The sequence below is a fragment of the Phocoena sinus genome, chromosome 3 (assembly GCF_008692025.1).
Source record: "Phocoena sinus isolate mPhoSin1 chromosome 3, mPhoSin1.pri, whole genome shotgun sequence".
In the NCBI taxonomy this organism is placed as follows: Eukaryota; Metazoa; Chordata; class Mammalia; order Artiodactyla; family Phocoenidae; genus Phocoena; species Phocoena sinus.
In genome coordinates, this window is record NC_045765.1 from 131,295,525 (window position 1) to 131,305,845 (window position 10,321).

The window sequence follows — 10,321 nt, forward strand, 5'->3', positions numbered from 1 at the left end:
GGAAACCGTGACAGTTTTATTTCTTCTTCTCCAATTTGGATTCCTTTTATTTCTTTTTCTTCTCTGTTTGCTGTGGCTAAAACTTCCAAAACTATGTTGAATAAGAGTGGTGAGAGAGAAGAATAATAAGAATTTTAAAAAAAGAATGGTGAGAGTGGGCAACCTTGTCTTGTTCCTGATCTTAGTGGAAATGGTTTCAGTTTTTCACCATTGAGAATGATGTTGGCTATGGGTTTGTCATATATGGCCTTTATTATGTTGAGGTAAGTTCCCTCTATGCCTATTTTCTGGAGAGTTTTTATCATAAATTGATGTTGAATTTTGTCAAAAGCTTTCTCTGCATCTATTGAGATTATCATATGGTTTTTATCCTTCAATTTGTTAATATGGTGTATCACATTGATTGATTTGTATATATTGAAGAATCCTCAAATTCCTGGGATAAACCCCACTTGATCATGGTGTATGATCCTTTTAATGTGCTGCTGGATTCTGTTTGCTAGTGTTTTGTTGAGGATTTTTACATCTATGTTCATCAGTGCTATTGGTCTGTAGTTTTATTTTTTTGAGACATCTTTGTCTAGTTTTGGTATCAGGGTGATGGTGGCCTCGTAGACTGAGTTGGGAAGTGTTCCTCTCTCTGCTATATTTTGGAAGAGTTTGAGAAGGATAGGTGTTTTCTCTTCTCTAAATGTTTGCTAGAATTTGCCTGTGAAGCCATCTGGTGCTGGGTTTTTGTTTGTTGGAAGATTTTAAATCACAGTTTCAATTTCAATGTTTGTGATTGGTCTGTTCATATTTTGTATTTCTTCCTGATTCAGTCTCAGAAGGTTGTGCGTTTCTAAGAATTTGTCCATTTCTTCCAGGTTGTCCATTTTACTGGCATATAGTTGCTTGTCGTAATCTCTCATGATCCTTTGTTTTTCTGCAGTGTCAGTTGTTACTGCTCCTTTTTCATTTCTAATTCTGTTGATTTGAGTGTTCTCCCTTTTATTCTTGATGAGTCTGGCTAATGGTTTATCAGTTTTGTTTATCTTCTCAAAGGACAAGCTTCTATTTTATTGATCTTTGCTATTGTTTCCTTCATTTCTTTTTAATTTATTTCTGATCGGATCTTCATGATTCCTTTCCTTCTGCTAACTTTGGGTTTTTTTTTTTTTTTTTTGGCGGTACGCGGGCCTCTCACTGTTGTGGCCTCTACCATTGCGGAGCACAGGCTCAGCGGCCATGGCTCACGGGCCCAGCCACTCTGCAGCATGTGGGATCTTCCCGAACCAGGGCACGAACCCGTGTCCCCTGCATCGGCAGGCGGACTCTCAACCACTACGCCACCAGGGAAGCCCGACTTTGGGGTTTTTTTGTTCTTCTTTCTTTAATTGATTTAGGTGTAAGGTTAGGTTGTTTATTTGAGATGTTTCTTGTTTCTTGAGGTAGGATTGTGTTGCTATAAGCTTCCCTCTTAGAACTGCTTTTGCTGCATCCCATAGGTTTTGGTTCATTGTGTTTTCATTGTCATTTGTTTCTAGGTATTTTTTGATTTCCTCTATGATTTCTTCAGTGATCTCTTGGTTATTTAGTAGTGTATTGTTTAGCCTCCATGTGTTTGTATTTTTTACAGATCTTTTCCTGTAATTGCTATCTAGTCTCATAGCGTTGTGATCAGAAAAGATACTTGATACAGTTTCAATTTTCTTAAATTTACCAAGGCTTGATTTGTGACCCAAGATATGATCTATCCTGGAGAATGTTCCATGAGCACTTGAGAAAAATGTGTATTCTGTTATTTTTGGATGGAATGTCCCATAAATATCAATTAAGTCCATCTTGTTTAATGTATCATTTAAAGCTTGTGTTTCCTTATTTATTTTCATTTTGGATGATCTGTCCATTGGTGAAAGTGGCATGTTAAAGTCCCCTACTATGAATGTGTTACTGTCGATTTCCCCTTTTATGGCTGTTAGTATTTGCCGTATGTATTGAGGTGCTCCTATGTTGGGTGCATAAATATTTACAATTGTTATATCTTCTTCTTGGATCGATCTCTTGATCATTATGTAGTGTCCTTCTTTGTCTCTTGTAATAGTCTTTATTTTAAAGTCTATTTTATCTGATATGAGAATTGCTACTCCAGCTTTCTTTTGGTTTCCATTTGCATGGAATATGTTTTTCCATCCCCTTACTTTCAGTCAGTATGTGTCTCTAGGTCTGAAGTGGGTTTCTTGTAGACAGCATATATATGGGTATTGATTTTGTATCCATTCAGCCAATCTGTGTCTTTTGGTGTGAGCATTTAGTCCATATATACTTAAGGTAATTATCGATATGTATATTCCTATTCCCAATTTCTTAATTGTTTTGGGTTCATTATTGTAGGTCTTTTCCTTCTCTTTTTTTTCCTGCCTAGAGAAGTTCCTTTAGCATTTGTTGTCGAGCTGGTTTGGTGGTGCTGAATTCTCTTAGCTTTTGCTTGTCTGTAAAAGTTTTAATTTCTCTGTCATATCTGAATGAGATCCTTGCTGGGTAGAGTAATCTTGGTTGTAGGTTTCTCCCTTTCATCACTTTAAATATGTCCTGCCACTCCCTTCTGGCTAGCAGAGTTTCTGCTGAAAGATCAGCTGTTAACCTTATGGGGATTCCATTGTATGTTATTTGTTGCCTTTCCTTGCTGCTTTTTTTCTTTGTATTTAATTTTTGAAAGTTTGATTAATATGTGTCTTGGCATGTTTCTCCTTGGATTTATTCTGTATGGGACTCTCTGCACTTCCTGGACTTGATTGACTATTTCCTTTCCCATATTAGGGAAGTTTTCAACTATAATCTCTTCAAATATTTTCTCAGCCCGTTTCTTTTTCTCTTCTTCTTCTGGGACCCCTAAAATTCGAATGTTGGTGCATTTAATGTTGTCCCAGAGGTCTCTGAGACTGTCCTCAATTCTTTTCATTATTTTTTCTTTATTCTGCTGTGTGGTATTTATTTCCACTATTTTATCTTTCAGGTCGCTTATCTGTTCTTCTGCCTCAGTTATTCTGCTATTGATTCCTTCTAGAGAATTTTTAATTTCATTCATTGTGTTGTTCATCATTGTTTGTTTGCATTTTAGTTCTTCTAGGTCCCTGTTAAACGTTTCTTGTATTCTCTCCATCCTGTTTCCAAGATTTTGGATCATCTTTACTATCATTCCTCTGAATTCTTTTTCAGGCAGACTGCCTATTTCCTCTTCATTTATTGGTCTGGTAGGTTTTTACCTTGCTCCTTCATCTGCTGCGTATTTCTCTGTCTTCTAATTATGCTTAACTTACTGTGTTTGGGGTCTCCTTTTCACAGGCTGCAGGTTCAAAGCCTGCAGCCCCCAGGCTATGAACCTGCAGCTACCCATTGTTTTTGGTGTCCGCCCCCAGTGGGTAAGGTTGGTTCAGTGGGTTGTGTCGGCTTCCTGGTGGAGGGGACTGGTGCTTGTGTCTTGGTGGGTGAGGCTGGATCTTGTCTTTCTGGTGGGCAGGACTGCGTCTGGTGGTGTGTTCTGGGGTGTCTGTGAACTTATTATGATTTCAGGCAGCCTCTCTGCTAATGGGTGGGGTTGTGTTCCTTTCTTGCTAGTTGTTTGGCATAGGGTGTCCAGCACTGTAGCTTGCTGATCATTGTGTGGAGCTGGGTCTTAGCGTTGAAATGGAGATCTCTGGGAGAGCTCTGATATTACGTGGGGTCGGGAGGTCCCTGGTGGTCCAATGTCCTGAACTCGGCTCTCCCCCCTCAGTGGCTCAGGCCTGACACCTGGCTGGAGCACCAAGACCCTGTCAGACACACGGTTGGAGAAGAATCATGGAGTCCCTCCAATCTGGTTTTCCTTTCTCCTTCTGTCTTATGGTGCTCTGGGTAGTTTGCCCATCTAAGATCCCTGTGTCTTACAGCTGCTTTAATCACCGAAGCTTCTGAGGTAATTGCAGCAGTGGATGTTTCAGGGTAAGGGAGCCACCTACTGTTCATTTTGAGGAAGACAGCTAACTTTAGTCCTTTGAATCCAATGTCGTGTGTGTGTGTGTGTGTGTGTGTGTGTGTGTGTGTGTGTGTGTGAGTGTGTGTGTGTGTGTGTGTGTGTGTGTGTGTGTGTGTTTGGTAGTGGGAGGGATTTGTAATCACAATGCCTGGTGGTGGGAGTAGTGAGGTGGTGGCAGGGTTATTTAGAGAGTTCTAGAATGTCAGAGCTGAAAGAGTTCTTGGAGATCATGTTCTAGAGCTGTGCTGTCCAGTATGGCAGCCATTACCACATATAGCTGTTTAAATTTAAATTAAATTGATTAAAATTTAAAATCCAGTTTCTTGGTCTCAGTAGCCACATTTTAGATGTTCACTATTCATATATGGTTGGTGGTTACCATATTGTGTAGCACAGATATAGAACATTCCATCCTCTTAGAAAGTTCTATTGGACAGTGGTGTTCTAGAATCTTCTGGACAAATCCCTTGGTTTTTGTTTTGTTTTGTTTTCGAACAAGAAATAAACTTTTATTGTGTCATCAACAAGGTTTGAGATCATTTGTTACTGCAGCATGACTTAGCCTAAGCTGGCTAAAACAGTTGAAAATTTTAATAATGAAATAAAAATAGATGTATATAAAAGTACAGGTAAATTCTTCTTTTCTCAAACACTTCAAAGTACAACTCAATGTCTTAATATAAAAAAATATATATATATATTTTCTAACATGCAGCCTCGAGCCGCTGCCGTGCCTGTGCGTGGCATTTTGGAGTCAGACTGCCGAGCCGGAGCCCGCACTTGCGCATAAATGGGGCCACCTGGCCCCACGGCACCGGCCCTTTTAACTAGGAGCCGGCATCGCCGGGCTGCCAGTGGGTGAGGCACTGCAGTGACTCAGGCCTCAGCCCTTAAAGCCAAGGTTGAAATTTCTTTGGGATATGTCGGGGATCCTGCAGTCTCTGTTACTTAGTGTCCTGCATATCCTATGCCTTTGTTGTAAGTTTGAGTGTCCTCTCTTTGTGCCCTCCCCTTGTTTTGAAAATGAGGAAACTGAAGCTCAGAGAAGGGGCTTACCCAACTGGTTCATACTAGAGCTGGGACCAGGACACGGGTTATTGGCACTTCATGCCTGGTGCCACCAAGATGCTTCCTAATTAATTTTATGGCACTGTGCCAGACATGAGGCAGTAATGAATGGTACAATTCTGACCTCTTGCCCTCCTAGAGATCATAGTCCAAGTACATGGGCTACACCAGGTTTTTCAGATATCTTATATTTTAGCAGGGAAGCTTCTATTCTTCATGAAATCTTCTGTGAAAAACTAAAATATAAAATAGATGAAAACCAGAGCTGCTCTTGCTGAAGGACAATGTGAGTATATGTGTATGTGTGTGGCTCCCAAGGCCTTGCCGTCCCAGTCTCCTCCTCGTGGCCCCTTCACCTTCTTGGAACTATAGGGCTCCAGGGAAGAGCTGGAAAATTGTGGTCTATACTCAGGCTCCTTAACTGGAGGAATCTGGGCTCTCAGATTTGAAGTGACTGTAAGGCATGGGGATGGGGGTGTGCAGAGAGGGCCATGGGAATTATTGCTTGTCTGGTGCTTCAGAGGCTCGAGGGGTAGAGACAGAGGTTTGAAGATGATGACATGTCTTCCCATTATAGCCTGTATTTCTTGCAGAAGTGTGGAGGGTCAGGGCACGGCCAGAAACATGGGCATTTGAAAAACAAATGGTTAATGGCACAGCTTTTCCCAGACTTGTTGGGCTTTTCTTGTAGGATTTCATGCTTACATTCATTCATTGGTTTACTCATTCATTTGTGAGATATTTACTGACTTCCTATTATGGGAAACATGCTGAACTAACGTTCTGTGTGGAATGGGTACTAGGGTAAATCAGATAGACTTTGTCTTAAAGGAAGTTAGAGTCTAGTAAGGGAGATAAGATAGAAATATCATATCTAAATTACAAGGTAGAAAATGCCAAATGCAAAAACCTGAGAACTGCTAAAGCATTATGGAATTCTGGAAGAGGAAGAAATTACCTCTAATTAGCCATTGGGCAAGGGATTGTGGAGGAGAGGATTGGATTTGGATGTACAGAGGTTGGGGATAGAGGGCAGAAGTGTCTCTTTCCTCTGAAGGGAGGCTCGTGCACACATGCAGGGATGTGGGAAAGTGTTTGGGGCACAGCAAGCAATTCAGTTTGGCGGGAGCATGAGGTTACTTAAAGCGATTTAGAAGCTTTTGTCTCATCCACCACCTACACCTTTGAGAACACGCTATCATATGGAAGACAGTATCAGGCCCAAATCTTGCCTCAATTAGTGCTAAAGAGAAAGGAGTTAGGGACAAAAGCTACCTCCATCCTGGAGTCTTTAGGATCCTGCCAAGGAGAGAAGCCTGCCAAAAGACTAACTTGAAAACTGCCTGCCTTAATGGCTTCCTAAGCAGATTCTGACAACCATTCTAAAGGGGGCGGGCAAATCAGGTCTCCACACAGTCACCGCTGGTAGTTCCCTGCTGCCAACTCTTCCTGAGTATTGAAAGCTCCTGGTTTCGTGAGTTGGCTCCTTTGCACAAACCCTAGAAACACACAGCTGTAAGTGAACTGTATCTTGGAGAAAGAGCTGAAGTGAAAGCATTCCATGTTTTGGATCTAGCACTGCCTTTATTCTGGCATGAGGAAGACCTTTGGTGTGTACACATTTAGAGTAAGGATGGGAAGAACATCAGAGGGCCCTGGAGTGGCTTTTGCTAAAATATTTTCACAGGTTCCAGATGTTAATTTCCAGAAACTAAGTATATACAGCTTGGAAGATGTTGAGAAAATTAATGAACATCTTTGAAAAATTCATCCATATTGCTGCATAGAATAATAGTTCACTTTGTTATTTTAAAAAAATTTTCAGGATTTAAAAAAATTGTGGTAAAATATACATAAAATAACATTTACCATTATAACCATTTTTAAGTGTTCAGTTCAGTGGTATTAACTATGTTCACATTGTTCTGCAACCTTCAGTCACATCCATCTTCAGAACTTTCTCCATCTTCCCAGACTGAAACGCTGTGCCCATTAAATAGTAACTCCCCATTCCTCCCTCCCCCGGTCTCTGGAAACCACTGGTCTACTTTCTGTCTCTATGAATGTGACTACTCTAGGTACCCCATATAAGTTGAACCAGACAGAATTTATTCTTTTGTGACTCGCTTATTTCACTTCACATAATGTTTTCAAGGTTTATCCATTTTGTAGCTTGTGTCAGAATTTCCTTCCTTTATAAGGCTGGATAATATTCCTTTATATGTATATGCCACATTTTGTTTCCCTATTCATCCATTGATGGACACTTGGGCTGTTGTGAACATGGGTGTATAAATATCTGTTTGAGTCCCTGCTTTCAATTATTTTGGGTATATACCCAGAAGTGGAATTGCTGGATCATATGGATAATTCTATTTTTAAATTTTTGAGGAACTGCTATACTGTTTTCCATAGCAACTGCATTTTACATTCCCACCAGCAATGCACAAGTGTTCCAATTTCTTCATATCCTTATCAACACTTGCTATTTTCTGTTTTTTTATGTTAGCTATCATAATGGAGGTGAAGTGAATGAATGCCTTTTGAATAATAATAATTTACTTAGCTTTCCACAGCATTGATTACAAAACAATTTAATGCATCTCTTTCACCATGTACCTATTCTAAGTTTCACATGGATGTTACACTGACTGACTTCCTTCTGAAACTTGGACAATTAAATTTGTATTTCTCAAAGCAAATAGAAAAACAATGCCATAGAAATGTGATGAGATATCACATAGTTACTGTGTCTGATGCTCTCGGGCCCTGCAGGACTTCCTATTCATGTTCTCTAACCAAAAACTTCCAACCACAGGCATCTACAGATCTTTGCCTGTGAGGTTTCTCTAGCTGTTGGCGCCCTCTCAGCCTATGAACAGGGCAGCCTGGAGGTGTTGGGGAATTAACACCCCCTGGAAACTGTTCTCAACCCATGACTGATGGCGGTTGGTGTAGAAATATCCCAACTGCTTCCCTCCTTGGTTGGGCTAACTCCGAGGCTTGTTCCACACTGTCTTCCAAAGGTCCCCAGTGCGTATTGAGCCCTGGTTGCCCACAGGGATAGCCTGCTCATTGGCATTCTTCCCTGTCTCACTTCCTTGGTTTTCTGAGTGCTTCTTGGAATCACCTCCTAAAGAAGCTATTTGCATTCACATCTGTCTCAGCATCTGCTTCCGGAGGAACCCAGCCTACGACAGTCATTACAATGATGGATGACCAGGTGGACTTTGTTGTTACATGATAAACAGTTTATAAAATAGTGATACATGAAAAGACTATAACTAGATTAAAATTATGCTTGTGTGAAAATAACCTTCAGAACTGATTATACATTTATATAAACAGGGTTTTTTTTTGTGTGTGGACGTATTCTATGTGTGTTTTCCTTGTGAAGTTATTTACATATGTAATAAAAAAATTTCCTTGAACATTTCAAGGTTTTGATCATCCTGCTATATACAACATTTGAAAATGTCTTGTCTCTATTATCCTTAGAATACAACCTGTGTCTTTCACAGATGTCTTAGGTTATCTTTAATGGTTCAGATTCCTCCAATGTCCTACCTTGGAAAGATGGCTTCATGCTTATTCCTGGGTATATTATTGTTTCCAGCTATGCTTAATCTTAAAAGGTGAGTGGAACTTGAAGTTCTATTTTCCTTGCTTTACATATGTAGAGAAATATTTATGGCCTTTTCTTTTTGTGCTGAGAGTCTCATTTGTGAAATTTCACCCCGTCAAGTCTATACCTTTCTTTTTTTTTTTTTTTTTTTCGGTACGCGGGCCTCTCACTGCCGTGGCCTCTCCCGTTGCGGAGCACAGGCTCCGGACGCGCAGGCTCAGCGGCCATGGCTCACGGGCCCAGCCGCTCCGCGGCATGTGGGATCTTCCCGGACCACAGCACAAACCCGTGTCCCCTGCATCGGCAGGCGGACTCTCAACCACTGCGCCACCAGGGAAGCCCCAAGTCTATAGCTTTCTAATGGGAAATATTTAAAATTTTGTTTGATCGGCCATTCTTTGAAATCCCTATTTCCAAATAGTACTTTCATGAGTGTCAAGAAGGAAGATGATTTAACAACTCCTGGGCAAATTACTTCTAGTTAAGTGAGAACATGATTTGCCATAAGTTGCGTACTCTGTATGTCTTAAGTGAGGATTTATGCGGAACATGAAAAGTATGTGGTCAAGGAGTTGTTTTTAATTTTTTGAGTGCTACTGGCAGTCTTACTGTTTCACCACAGACTCACTAAAAATTTTTAATTTCAGATGAAATTTATAGCCAGGAGCTCAAGGAAGGGGATCCTGTCCAGGGGAAAAAGGCAGACTCTGAGGAGGTAGCTTCTGATGAGAAATACAATTTCCCCTAAAGCTTTGGGGCCAGATGAAGGTTAGATTTAGTTGGTGACCAAGAATCCTACAAACCAATCTGAAGATTTTCTCAGAGAAGCTGAACCCATCATAAGTGAAGCCATTAACAATTTAAGGAGAAACTGACCTTAGTGTGGTATTTGGTTGTTACAAAACAGGTGGTAGTAAATTGATTTTCCTTAATAATTGATGGAGGTTTGGAGGTGAGGTCTACAATTTGTAAACTCCTGTAACTCTTCCAGCAATATAAATATTCCTAAGAAGCCCTTCCTTAGAACTCTGGACAATGCAGCAAGGCACTGAATTCCCATAGGATATGTTCATATTGCTCGGCAATTCCTTCTTTAGATAGGTCTCTCTGCATTGGAGCACTGAGCTTGCTTCTGGAGGATGGGAGAACCAACGGCCAGTGAGTGAGCACCAGATACCATTGTGTATCTGCTTGGTACTGTGTTGGACACTAGGGACACATCCCTGAACAAAAATCCTCAAGGGCAGGGATTATCCATATCTTTGATCTTTAATTGCTCCAGTGTATCCTGCTGATTTCTACATGTGTCCGTCTACCTCTTTGATCTTGGGAGCAGCATTAAATTTAATATAGAGTTTGTTGGCAGTGAAGTGGTGTTAAACCACCAGTTTATCTTCTTTAACTACAATCTTCCCCCATCCATCTCCCGTCCCCCATTCATGTTGTCTTTGAGACAGATAAAACTGTAAAGATGGCACCTATTATATTTTATTATAATGGAAGCATATGGAAGACTGGGTTAGGCCTTTGATATATTCCGTAGAAGGCTCAATAGAGGAGAGAAATCACAATCTGACAAAACATTAAGTAAAACGATATAACAAACCTATTCTGATATAGCATAAGTAAAAAAC

At 40.5% G+C, this 10,321-nt stretch overlaps 1 non-coding gene across 1 annotated transcript; it reads left to right on the plus strand.

Moving 5' to 3' along the window:
- Window positions 1–4,705: 4,705 nt before the first annotated feature.
- Window positions 4,706–4,833, plus strand: LOC116752433. Its single transcript, XR_004349503.1, has one exon. It is a non-coding gene; the product is annotated as a small nucleolar RNA SNORA76 (small nucleolar RNA).
- The last annotated feature ends 5,488 nt before the right edge of the window (window positions 4,834–10,321 follow it).